This window comes from Lynx canadensis, chromosome A2 (genome assembly GCF_007474595.2).
Source record: "Lynx canadensis isolate LIC74 chromosome A2, mLynCan4.pri.v2, whole genome shotgun sequence".
Classification (NCBI taxonomy): Eukaryota; Metazoa; Chordata; class Mammalia; order Carnivora; family Felidae; genus Lynx; species Lynx canadensis.
Genome location: NC_044304.2, coordinates 155,302,423 through 155,315,454, shown reverse-complemented (window position 1 = coordinate 155,315,454; position 13,032 = coordinate 155,302,423). Strand labels below are relative to the sequence as shown.

At 49.9% G+C, this 13,032-nt stretch overlaps 1 protein-coding gene across 1 annotated transcript in view; it reads right to left on the bottom strand.

The window, feature by feature from the left end:
* The window catches only part of TMEM178B (transmembrane protein 178B), a 308,589-nt gene that overhangs the window by 188,863 nt on the left and 106,694 nt on the right, over positions 1 to 13,032 (bottom strand). The window lies entirely within an intron of this gene.

Here is a 13,032-nt window from a genome sequence, read left to right as displayed (position 1 = left end):
ACCGGTTTCATATTAGGCCTGGTGACACCTATAGTTTAGACAAGGCAGTAACTTTAACCCCAAAAAGTAAGGCCTACTCTTAAGAGTGTAGAACTGAAGTCAAACACCATCGATTTAGACAGAAAAAAATACCTCTCTGGCATCATTCAGAGATGGGAAGAGTCAAAGTTTAGGCCAGTCGAAGCTTGCTAAGAAAGTAGTGCCCGTGGTTTTTTTAACCTTAAGAAAATCAACTTTCAAGTCACGGGAAGAGATTCGGCATCAAGAGCCAGTAACAAGGATGCCTGTTCAGCCAGTTAAGTGACCGACTTCAGCTCAGTCATGATCTCCTGGTTCGTGAGTTGGAGCCCCACGTCAGGCTCTGCACTGGGGGTATGGAGCCTGCTTGGGATTCTCTCTCCCTCTTTCTCTGCCCCTCCCCCATTTGTGCAAGCTCGCTCTCTCTCTCAAAATAAATAAACTTTAAAAAAAAGAGAGAGAGAGAGAGACAGTAACACTTTGTACCCATAGACTGATACAGAACAGGCTTTGCTTTAATGATGTCATCTGTGCCTGTAGCACACACGACCTTACGGAATGGTGAGCCACAGAGGCCTCTTCCCTCTTCTCTCTCCCATGTCCTAACCTCATCTCTGAGTACAAAGCACTCGAATCAATGTCCATCTCCTTGAACCAGCCTCTTCTTCTCAAGCGTTTTGGAAAAAAAATCGGGCTCCTTCACACACTCAACACCTGGTCCAGTAGAACCTTTACTGCTAAGTTAGCAATGCATGCTTTGCTAGTCAATTATCAAAGTAAGTCTGTATCGTGGAGCAGAGTGTTTCAAAGTGTGGTCCGGGGACATCGGCATCCTCTGGGAACTTGCTAGAAATCCAATTTCCCAGACCCAACCCTAGACCTGCTGAACCGGAAACCCAAAGGTAGAGCTGCAATCTGAATTTTAAGAAGCCCTCCAGGTGATTCTGTCGTGCACCTAAGTTTGAGAACCACAGCCTCTGAGAATCTAACAGAATTACCAACGTATTCACTCATAAATCCACCACGTTTGCAAATTCCCAAAGAAAGGAACAACTGGAGGAGTTCCTTCCTTGCTACCTTTGGTCTCCTGCAGCCATGTTGGCTGATGCTTGCATATCTGAGGGATATTGAAACCCAGTGTCAGGGATCGCAAAGAATCCGGAAAGAAGGGATTTTTAAAGGTTAGGGGTTTTAAAATTTGGTTTTGCACCCGAATAGATTTTGATGGTAATCCATTTTGCACCCCACTGATTTTCAATTTATAAGTGGTGGCACGTGATTGAATCATTTGACCCCCGGCTCACTGTCAGCAGGGAACCTGGCAGTCGGTGGAGCGCAATCATTTAGACGGTGCCTCTCGTGAAACCGATGCCTTATCGTAAATCATATCTGGCCAACTGCCCAACTGCCAGTTATTGGCAGACACGCCCCCAATGGGACAGACACTGTTCAAAGAGCCAAAGTTTGGGGGAAAGTGTTGTACATGCTTTTCCTTTAATTTTTCACTTTCTCCACCTTTGTCCCCTTAGCTTATAAGTGTCCTGAAGTCTCTCACATATGCCCCCAGCATTCACCCTGACCACATCCCCAGTCTTCCTTCTTCCCTAACTTCCTATCTTCCTATGCCTCTTGGAAAAGTGGTCTATCAGACCACCTCAAGTCGCGCTCATACCTAAACCCACGTGCTCTAATCTCCCTAACAGTCTCCGCGAATAGCATCACCTCGCATCCATTCTACACATAATAAATCCCCCTGCCACCTCCAATGCCCCCCCACCTCTAGTGGGGCCCCTTCCATCTGACATTCATTGGTCACCAAATTCTGTCAGTTCTACCTCAGAAATGTCCGTGGAGGGGCATCTGGGTGGCTCAGTTGGCTGAGCAGCTGACTCTGGCTGAGATCACGATCTCACAATGCGTAGGTTCAAATCCCACATTAGGCTCCGTCCTGACAGTGTGGAGCCCGTTTGGGATTCTCTCTCCATCCTCTCTCTGCCCTTCCACCACTCGTGTTCTCTCTCTCTCAAAATAAATAAGCTTTAAAAAAAGGGGGGGGCACCTGGGTGGCTCAGTCAGTTAAGCATTCTCTTCAGCTCAGGTCATGGTCTCAAGGTTCTTGAGTTCAAGCCCCATGTCAGGCTCTGTGCTGACAGCTTGGAGCCTGGAGCCTGCTTCAGATTCTGTGTCTCCCTCTCTCTCTGCCTCTCCCTCCCTCCCTCCCTCCCTCACCGCCCCCCCCAAAATAAACATTGAAAAAAATTAAAAAATAGAAAATAAAGGGGCGCCTGGGTGGCGCAGTCGGTTAAGCATCCGACTTCAGCCAGGTCACGATCTTGCGGTCCGTGAGTTCGAGCCCCGTGTCAGGCTCTGGGCTGATGGCTCAGAGCCTGGAGCCTGTTTCCGATTCTGTGTGTGTCTCTCTCTCTCTCTGCCCCTCCCCCGTTCATGCTCTGTCTCTCTCTGTCCCAAAAAATAAATAAACGTTGAAAAAAAAAATTAAAAAAAAAAAATAGAAAATAAAAAGAAAGAAATGTCCCTGGAAGCCAGCCCATCCTCTGTGCCCTCACCCTCTACCGTAGTTATGTGAATACAACAACCCAGCTAAACAGACGGCCACATTTACTGAAGATTTACTTGCAGGAAAGGCTTGCCAATGGTTTCATCCATAAACCAACAGTTTCCAACTCTACTCGTGTCGTCGCACACACAGAAGAGATGTGCACAAGGCTCCCCGGGATAGAGATGCGGCTGCCTGGGCCCTGTCGGCCTCCCTGGGAGGGAGCCAACCTTCCCAACCCACTTGTAATCCTGCCTCTTCTGTACTCATCCCCATGGCAGAAAACTCTGTTACGGATGTGGCCTTACTTAATCCTCGATACCACCCCGTTACGTAGTGTTCCTACTATCATCGGCAGGATATGATCCTATTTCACAAATGAGAAAATAGAGGCTCAAGAAGATAAGGCGACTTGCCCCGGGAAATAGCGGCACCAGGATTAGAACCCAGAATCTCCTGACCAGGGCTGCCCTCCACACCGCTGCCCAGACCGTCTTCCAGAGAGGAAACTGTGGTCTCTCCCACACACAGGATAAACCTCACGCTCCTCGGGCAGGAAGGCCCCGCCAGGTGGCCTGCCCTGCCCCGAACAGCCCATATCCGTCAGGACTCTGCCCCTAATACACACCCAATCCTCGTAGGAAGTGGCCAAAGTGGCAGCTCCTCAGCAAAGCCTGCCTCGCACGGAAGCCTGTGCCCGGGAACAGAGGAGCAGCAGTGGTTCAGCCTGGACCCTCCTCGCTCCTCCCTGCGCTCCTGCCCTCCTGCGGCAGGCACTGAACGGGCTGGGATTTATCTGTTCACACGCCTCGCTCCCCCACTAGATTACGAGTTCCTCAAGGGCAGGGGCCGGTCTCGTCCGCTCGTCTCTACCTCCCTGGCCCCGGCACAGGGTGCGCACCAGTAACATGCGCTCTGAAGGAAGGAAGGAATAATACCAGGCGCCCTCTGGAAAACCGCAGTGGGCAAGGAATCCAACTGCTTCTGCTCTGTGCAAGGGACAAAAATAATTAAGGCAAATCAGAATAATGAACGAAAGGAGGGCACTGTTGCAGAACTCTGTCTGCGTCTACAGCAAACACCTCTTCGCTTTCCAGACAACGTAAGGAGAGGTTTATTTGATCACAGTGAGGTAGGAAAAAAACCACGTATGTACAGAACAACCTCTCGCTGCACTTTGCAAATGTAATCCAAGGGGCAACTAGGTCAGTTTGTTTCCGGTTTTTGTTTTAATTTTTTTCAGTGTTTATTTTTGAGAGACAGAGTGTGAGCAGGGGAAGGGCAGAGAGAGAGGGAGACAGAACCCAAAGCAGGCTCCAGGCTCTGAGCTGTCAGCACAGAGACCGATGTGGGGCTCGAACCCACACACTGTGAGATCATGACCTGAGCCGAAGTCGGACGCTTAACCGACTGAGCCACCCAGGCGCCCTTGTTTTTGTTTTGTTCTTAAGAAGAAAGACAAGAGGAAAATATAAAGGGTAGAGAACTGTAACAACAATACCACCAGCAACTACTTGAACAAACCAAGATCCCACAGGAAATGGCCAGATTGGTGCCCATCACTAAGGTCTGAGAAAAGTATCTGATTTCTTGGCTCAGATCAGGTTCTCTCAGGCTCAAAACAGACTCCACAAGTGGCCACAGGCTCCCAGCAGACCTCGGCCACCCCCCGTGGTCTCCCTCACCCAGCCCACCCAGCCACCCGACACTTGGCAAGAGCAGGCAGGTGGAAAGAGCTGACCGACAGGCACCGCAGGTGACCAGCCAGAGAGCCTGGCTAAAGCTGCCGGAGAGGCCCCGCTGGAGGCCTCCCTGTTTGCTTTGCCTCAGGGATGCAAGCATCCTGTCTTTGACAGCAATTAAATTTGAAAGACTCCAATATTGCCTAAGAAGAAAGGCAAAATATTTATCCATGTGTCTGCAGGTCCTGTCAGTGTGCTGGGCTTTTGTAAATACAGGCACCATCTGGGCACCAAATTCGTGTGCCCAGAATGTGGGCTTCCCAATACAAATAGGTTTTCCTGCAACAATCCAGGGGGGCCACCTGGGAGGCAGTGGAGAAGCGCCTGGGCTTCCCCGGAAAGAAGGTCAAACCTGTCTTCCTGACCCCTACGTTCCAGCCCAGAGACCTCAGCCTGGACAGGACAGGGGCACCCTCAGGAGTGAGGACACCATAAGCCTTCATCTGCGCCGTGCCTTCTGAGCTGGTGACCCTCCCATCTGCCCCGTCGTGCTCCCAGAGAGACAGGATACCCAGATGCGTAGTTAAGAAGAGTTTCAAAACCGGGAAATTTACAAAGCGAGCACAGGGTGTAAAGAGGCCAGCAACGGGTGATACAGGGACCTACGGCTGGCGACAGAAGGGAGTGAGAGAACCCCAAGCCTGGAGAGGCAGAGGGAGTCGGTACCAGACCCTAGAAAGAGTGGCCACTTGAAGAGCGGTGATACGACCTTGGGCAGAGGGTCACAGCCAAGCCACGGTGAGGTGGCTGAGAATAAACACACACCCCCTCGCTCTCCCTCCTCCTCCCCCAGGAGCTGAATCCACCAGAAGCTGGAAGGGGTGGGGGTCCGGAAGCAGAGAGCAGGTGCGAGGTGGAGGGAGTCCAAAGCATCCAGCTCACTCCCCTTCTTTCTCGTTCCTCCCTTGCTCCCCTCAACCTCCCTGGCCCTCTCTCCTTCTAAAGCCATCACTTCCTTACTCCAACCAGCCACCTCCTCCTCCCCTCCACCTCCACCTGCAAGGGAAGGCCCAAAGACAAGGAAGAGTGGGAGACCGTTCCCATCCTTCTTCTCCATTTCAACTCCTTTAGGACCCAAGGCCTAAGTGTGTTAACTCACATTAAGTCCTCAGTGTGATCCTCACACACAGTCAGTGCTAAGTATTAGTTATTACCCAGGGTGCCTGAGTGGCTCGGTAGGTTAAGCATCTGACTCTTGATCTCGGCTCAGGTCATGATCTCACGGTTCGTGAGTTCGAGCCCTGCATCAGGCTCCTCGCTAACACCATGGAGCCTGCTTGGGATTCTCTCTCTCCCTCTCTGTCCCTCCCCTGCTCTCTTTCTCTCTCTCTCTCAAAATAGATTAAGTAAACTTTAAAACAAAGATTATTAGTTATTACTCTCAATTGCTACCCTAAGACTACTTACTCTAAGGGGACAACAAAGGAAGTCAGAAATTACAATAGCAACCAACATTGACATCATGCCTCGTACGTTTTATACACACATACACACGTAAATACATAGATCTATAGAATTATATATAGAACAAGAGAGAAAGCTCACACACAATAACCCTCGGAGGCTGGTGCAGCAAGAGTTCTGATGTACGTGGGGCATATGAGGAAACAGACCGGGGAAGGGAGAGGCAGAGATCAACACTCACTTCTGGACTCCAGAGTCATGCTTTTCGACAACACCAGCGGGCAGTTTTCGTCTTCTGTGCCTCTGCTTATCAGCAAGACCTGGTTTCTGGAGCACTTATGGGAGGTTTATAGATATAAGGAAGACTCTTAAGCAAAGTGACTTTTTTTTTTTTAAGTTTATTTACTTATTTTAAGAGAAAGAGGGAGCACAAGTGGGGAAGGGCAGCACAGAGCCTGATGCAGGGCTTGAACCCATGAACCGTGAGATCATGACCTGAGCCTAAGTCAGATGCTTAACCAACCGAGCCACCCAGGTGCCCCAGGCAAAGTGAGATGGGATCCACCCCCACTCCATCAAAAATTATCTTCCTTGAACAGCTGCCATAGTACTTTAAATTCTTCCATGAGAGAGGCGTTACTTTGGATCGAATACTGTTCTAATAGAGCTTTAAAAGGGGCTGCCCCGTCAGGTCATGATCTGACAGTTTGTGAGTTTGAGACCCGCATCAGGCTCTGTGCTGACAGCACAGGGCCTGCTTGGGATTCTCTCTCCCCCTCTCTGCCCCTCCCCCTGCTTACACACGTGCGCACGCACTCTCTCTCCCTCTCTCTCTCAAAATAAATAAACTTTAAAAACGGGAGAAGGGCATGGGGCACCTGAGTGACTCAGTTGGTCAGGTGTCTGACTCGATCTCAGCTCAGGTCATGATCTCATGGTTTCATGGGTTCAAACCCAACTTCGGGCTCTGTGCTGACAGCATGGAGTCTGTCCGGGTTCTCTCACTCCTGTCTCCTCTCTGTGACTCTTTCTCAAAGTAAACAAAAATTAAACATTTTTAAATAAAAAATAAAAAGGAGGGGGCCAAGTGGGTAGCAGTCACCAACACCTGGGTGACTGGCATGAGCACAAGCAAACCCACAACTTGCAGGGCAGGCCCAAGGAGAAAGGAAGACAGGGGAGCACTTTTCTCACGTGAAAAGCGGAGTGACTGGTGCAGCCACTGTGGAAAACAGTATGGTAGATCCCCCCAGCATTAAAAAGAATACTACCACGTGACCTAGCAATCCCACTTACAGGTATGTATTTGGAGCAAATGAAAATACTATCTTTTTTCATGAATCACTTTTTTTTTTAATTTTTGTCTTAATCTCTACACCCAATGTGGGGCTCGAACTCACGACTCCTGAGATCAAGAGTTGCACGCTTTATGGACTGAGCCAGCCAGGTGCCCCTGAAATCACTATCTTGAATAGACATCGGCACCCCCATGCTCACTGCCATCACCAGTCACAATAGCCAAGGCATGGAAACAACTGATGTGCCCACCAGTGGATGAATGGACAAAGAAAACGCAGGAGATGTATGTATGTATGTATGTAACAGTGGAATATCATTCAGCCATAAAAAAGGAAATCCTGTCATTTGCAAGAACATCAATGGACCTTCAAAGCATTAGGCTAAGCAAAGTCAGACAGAGAAAGACAAATATTGTAGGAGCTCACTTATATGTGGGTTCTAAAAACACCAAGCACATAGAAACAGAATAGTTTGGTGGTTGACAGAGGCAAGGGGGGGATGAGCGGTAGAACTTACTGAGTGAAGGTAGTCAAAAGGTACAAACCCAGTTATAAAAAGTCTTGAGATATAATGCACAGCATGGTGACTGGAGTTAATAATGTGTATTTGAAGGTTGCTAAGAGTAGATATTGGGGTGCCTGGGTGGCTCAGTCAGTTAAGTGGCCGACTTCAGCTCAGGTCATGATCTCGCGGTCCATGAGTTCAAGCCCTGCGTCGGGCTCTGTGCTGACAGCTCAGAGCCTGGAGCCTGCTTCGGATTCTGTGTCTCCCTCTCTCTCTGACCCTCCCCCGTTCACGCTCTGTCTCTCTCTGTCTCAAAAATAAACGTTAAAAAAAAAAATTTTTTTTTTAAAGTAGATCTTAGTAGTTCTCATCACAAGAAAAAAAATTGGCAATGACGTGAGATGATGGACGTTCATAGACTTACTGTGATCATTTCACAATACCTGCATGTATCAAAGCAGCACATTATGTACCTTGAACTAAGACGATAGGGATGTTGATCATATTTCAATAAAACTGCAGGAAAATGAGGCTGGGTATGTGACAGTGAAATGCATTTAGGAAAAGTTGGGTTAAATATTTAAATGGTCTACTTACTGCAGGACTTTGAGAGAGTTTCTAATGTATGTTGTGACTCCCCCTACTCCCCCTGGAAGGGACAGGCATGGCAGGCAGACCTTCCCAGATTCTTTTGACCCCAAAGCTTTTTGTATTCAAAGAAGGGTTGCTCCCGCTGAACTGTGAGTTCATCACAATCAGAAACCGTGTTTCTTCTTTACGCTTTTTTACCCAGGGGCAGGTAAGCAGCTGGTGCACAGCGAGGGCCTCCATATACGTTTGGATGAATGAAGAACGGAGATCGGGATCTGTTACTTGATCAAATGATCTATGAGGTAAATGAAGTCGTTGGCTCTGACTATTTGCTGGCCTCTCCTCAGAAGCCATGTCTGGGAGCGACGAGCAAAGCAACACCAGGGTCAAGTGCCCATCTGGGAGCTGTGTTTGCACCATGCCTTGTGGATCTTTGTGGACAGAACCAGAGCGGGGCCTCTGGGCACCCTAAGAGCACCTTGGATCCCACGGCAGCCACAGCGGGCACTCCCAGGAAAGCAGACAGCACTCACCAAGTCTTCCTGCCTCAACACACTTCACAAGCCCACTTAGTCCACACCAGACAGCCTAGAGAAGAACAGGAGGGGACAGCAAGGGAGTAAGAGCCACAGAGCAAGTGCCCGGCCCCCAGGGAGAGAAGCACAAGGCCCGCTCTGCACAATGACTCAGAGGGCAACCTCCGGGACCACAGGTGAGGCTCACGTCAGCAAGCAGCTCCGCACTGCCCACCGCACGGCTTCCTCCTCCCTCCCGTTTCCCAGGAACTCCCCCCAGGTTCCTGTTGTAGGCCGTACTGGGGCAGCGGGACTAAGAATGACGACCGAAAAGAAAGTAGAGAATATGGTTTATAGGCTTGAAGACAACGTGGGTGGTATTAAGTAAAAGGAATTGGTCCAACGTAATCCTGAAGTCCCCTTGCAGGGGTCACATGGGCACCTAGCGCCTCAGGGAGGCTCTTCTCTTTCTCTGCTTCCGTATCCTCCATGTTCTTTTCTTCTCTCGATCTTCAAGCATCCTAAGACACGGGGTGGGCTACGCGACCAGCGTGGAGGGTCCACGGGCTTCCTTCCCTGCAGAGTTCCTGAAGAGTCTATTCAGTGCCCACCACGCAGGGATGCTCCTATTCTATCCCAAGCCATCCTCACAACAACCCACTGAAGCGAAGACTGGAGAAGACGGCGTAGACAGATGAAGCCCACCCTCCAGAGCCCCTCGGCCAGCAGGGAGAAAAGCCAGTGTCTCTCGGCATGGGCAGAGCACTTTCAGACACCACAGCTGGAATGACTCAACTCCAGCCAAAGGTTCACCGGGAGCAAGAGCTGTGTCGCAGCCCAAGTGCCTTGTACGTGGAAGCAACCAATGCCTTCACTGGGAAAGGATGAAAGAAGGGGAAGAAGGTTAACGTCCCGGCCTCAGCCTGCCCCAGCCCAGGCCTTGCGGGCTCACTCCCGGGTCTGCCTCCCCCCCCACCCCGGGGCTGACCCCCCTTAGTCCCCTTTCTAGCCCAAGGCCTGTGCTCTGTGCTTAATAAATGCAAAGATTAAGGAGAGAGTAGAAACACATGGGAAAAAAGTGAAAACCAACATTAAAAAAGAGAGATGACACCAGCTGAAGCTTTAAGCCTTGAACCTCTTCTTCAAAGGGCTTTTTTTTTTTTTAAAGTTAAGATGACCTCTTAGCAAGGAGAGGAAGCAAGGAGCTTTCCCTGTAGTGCGTCAGGAATGCCATCATCAGATTTATTAGCATGGTCAATGTTGAGGACCTTGGCGGCCACGAGAGCGTGGGTGGAGGTTAGGGAATTAAAGGTGTGAGATTAGAAGCAAAATCGTGTCCTGGATGAAAGAGCAAAGAAGCAAACCAGCAACGCCCCAGGGGCTTCAAAGAGGGCAGACGGGCTGGGATCCCCCACCCCTGCCCAGTCCCGTCCACAGGTGGGGCAGAAGGGGGCCAGGGCTGAGAAGGACACCCCCTGGGCAACGCCACCAACCAGCAGCTCTCCTATCTGCGGGGCAACTACTCCTCACAAAGACCTATTTCAAGAAACCCCACCTCCCCTCCCACCTCCTCTTAGCGCCTTCTGCTCCTCCCAGATGTTCTGAGCCCGAGGATTTGCAAGGCTTATAGCTGCTGCAGGCCTAGCCAGAAAGGTTTTTCTCTAAACTGAGGAAAAGTGTTATGTTTTGGGTTTTAATGCTTTCAAATGCATTCCATTTTGTGTGCTTTGTTTTTGTGCTTGTGGGATTGGCGTGGCCTTTCCGTGTTTGTATGCACTGCAAGGCCAGAAATCCTAAACATTTACTTCCTTCAGTCCATGTTACATAAATGTTTATCAGCAGTGGTCAGGGGGGCCCCTCTGATTCACACACGGGCAATTTCATTCTCAAAACGCCTGCTCCCGTCTGCCAGCACCCCAGTCATCCCCCAACACAGTTCTGACCCCTCACCTCACCCAGGGCCCAAACACCTTCAGCTGGCTACTAGTTGTAATAGTGATTTGCACAGAAACTGTATTTCTATCGGTAGTTTTGAGCGAGACAAGCTTGTATTTTTCATCTTTGTTCTCCTGATGGCCAAAATGGTGCTCTGAGGTCTTGGCATTTGTTTTAACAATAGCTTGTGTTTGGGGCGCCTGGGTGGCTCAGACGGTCTGGCATCCAGCTTCGGCTCAGGTCGTGATCTTACGGTTCGTGAGTTTAGGCCCCTCCATCAGGGTCTGTGCTGATAGCTCAGAGCCTGGAGCCTCCTTCAGAATCTGTGTCTCCCCCTCTCCCTGCCCCTCTCCTGCTTGCACTCTCTCAAAAAATAAATGAACATTCAAAAACACACAATAGCTTCTGTCTAATGCAAGCTTTCTATGTATGGGGCATTATACGAAGGACCTTATTATGCATTATTTCATTTAATCCTAAAAGTTAGGTCTGGTTATCATCCCCATTTCGCAGATGAGGACATAGAGGCTCAGCGTCCAAAGGTAAGCTGAGAACACAAAGCTGTTACACGGCTCAGGTGAGATACAAATCCACCTGACATGTTTGTAAGCAGGGCAGTACACCACACGTGTGAGGAGAAATTGTGACAATCCAAGCTCTAGAGACCTTCCAAGGTTTTCTATCAGAAACCAGAAAAGCAGGACACCTGGGTAGTTCAGTCAGTTAAGTGACCAACTCTTGATTTCAGATCAGGTCATGACCTCCCGGTTCATGGGATCGAGCCCCACGTCAGGTTAGGCTGACAGCTTGGAACTGCTTGGGATTCTGTCTCTCTCTCTCTCTCTCTGTGCCACTCCCCTGCTCACACTCTTTCCCCCTCCCTCTCTCTCTCAAAATAAGTAAATAAACATTTAAAAAAGAGAGAGAGGGCAGTGCCTGGGTGTCTCAATTGGTTCAGCATCAACTTCAGCTCAGGACATGATCTCAAGAGTTTGAACCTGGCATTGGGCTCTTGAGCTGACAAGCTCAGAGCCTGGAGCCTGCTTCAGATTCCATGTCTGTCTGTCTCTCTCTCTCTCTCTCTCTCAAAAATTAACATTTTTTTTTAAAAATGAAACAAATAAAATAAAAAAGAGAGAAAGCACTTTGGATAGGACTATTGGGCCTGCCGGGAATTCACACCCCTGATCCACCCACCATCCCCCACCCAGACCCACTTCCCCATCTCGTCCACTTGCATATCTTTCACCCCGTCAACCTAAGAGGCGTAGCCAGAAAGGGAACGAGGCCAGCTTGGCGCAGCTTGTTTGGACTCTGCACATCACAGCCTCCTTGCTGATCACTCACCCGCCATCTGGTTAATAAGCCCTTTGGACAGTTTTCCAGAGCTCCCTCGAGCTCAGCTGCTCGTCTGGGTTCACGGAATCCCGACAATCTCCTCCTTCATTGAAAAATCTGGACACCGCTCACCTACCTCCAGGCTCACGGCACTTCGGGCACCCCGTCTGACAGCCCAGTCCCCGCTCTCGAACAGGATGGCCCCACTGGAGAAAGCGCCTCCCGTGTCCGTCATCGTCTGGCACTCAACACTCCAATTAGGAACTAGAACGGAGGCCTCCCTGCTGGGTGACTGCCGCGTGCCTCACATCACAACCGAGATCTGTGTCCCCAGTCACCCCAATGAGCACAGTTCCATTTCTCTGCCCGCACCTCCATTCACTCACCAGCCCCCTTTTGGTTACTTTATCGAGTGACTGTCCTCCTTGACCAACATCTAAATAGCACCGAACGCTTCACGATCTCCTGAGCTAAGGGTCACCTCGTCTCTGGGGCGCCTGCGTGGCTCAGTCAGTTAAGCGTCCGACTTCGGCTCAGGTCATCATCATTATGTGGTTCATGAGTTCAAGCCCCACGTCAGACTCTGTGCTGACAGCTCAGAGCCTGGAGCCTGCCTCGGATTCTGTGTCTCCCTCTCTCTGCACCCCTCCCCCCATCGCACTCTGTCTCTCTCTCAAAAATAAACACTAAAAAAAAATTTTAATGAATAACGTTCATCTCATCTTTGGTACGATCTACTTTCTTTATCCTAATTTCCACATTCCTGGGTTCTGAGTGCCTTTGCCCCCAGAAAAGGAGACAGTTCTGAATCCTTTAGCAGGTTTTTGACATGGTATTTTTAAAATGTCATTACACAGTAACTCCCTCACCAAAGGAAATAAAGAACGAGGCGTTGTTGGGCTTGCCCCACACCACCCATCTTCCCTGTAAGGTCTGGCTGCGGCTTTTCTCCATGTGCTCATGTATTTTCCAGCTTGAAACCAGCTGCCTGAGAGAGGAGGAGAAGGTGAGGTATGGCTTTAAATCACCATTGAGGGTGTAGTAAATAACCCGCTCCCTTATTCCCATCACAGCCCTAATAACCTTCTAGAAAGTTCAGAGCCCCAAGCCTTCACTACCCTCCCCATAC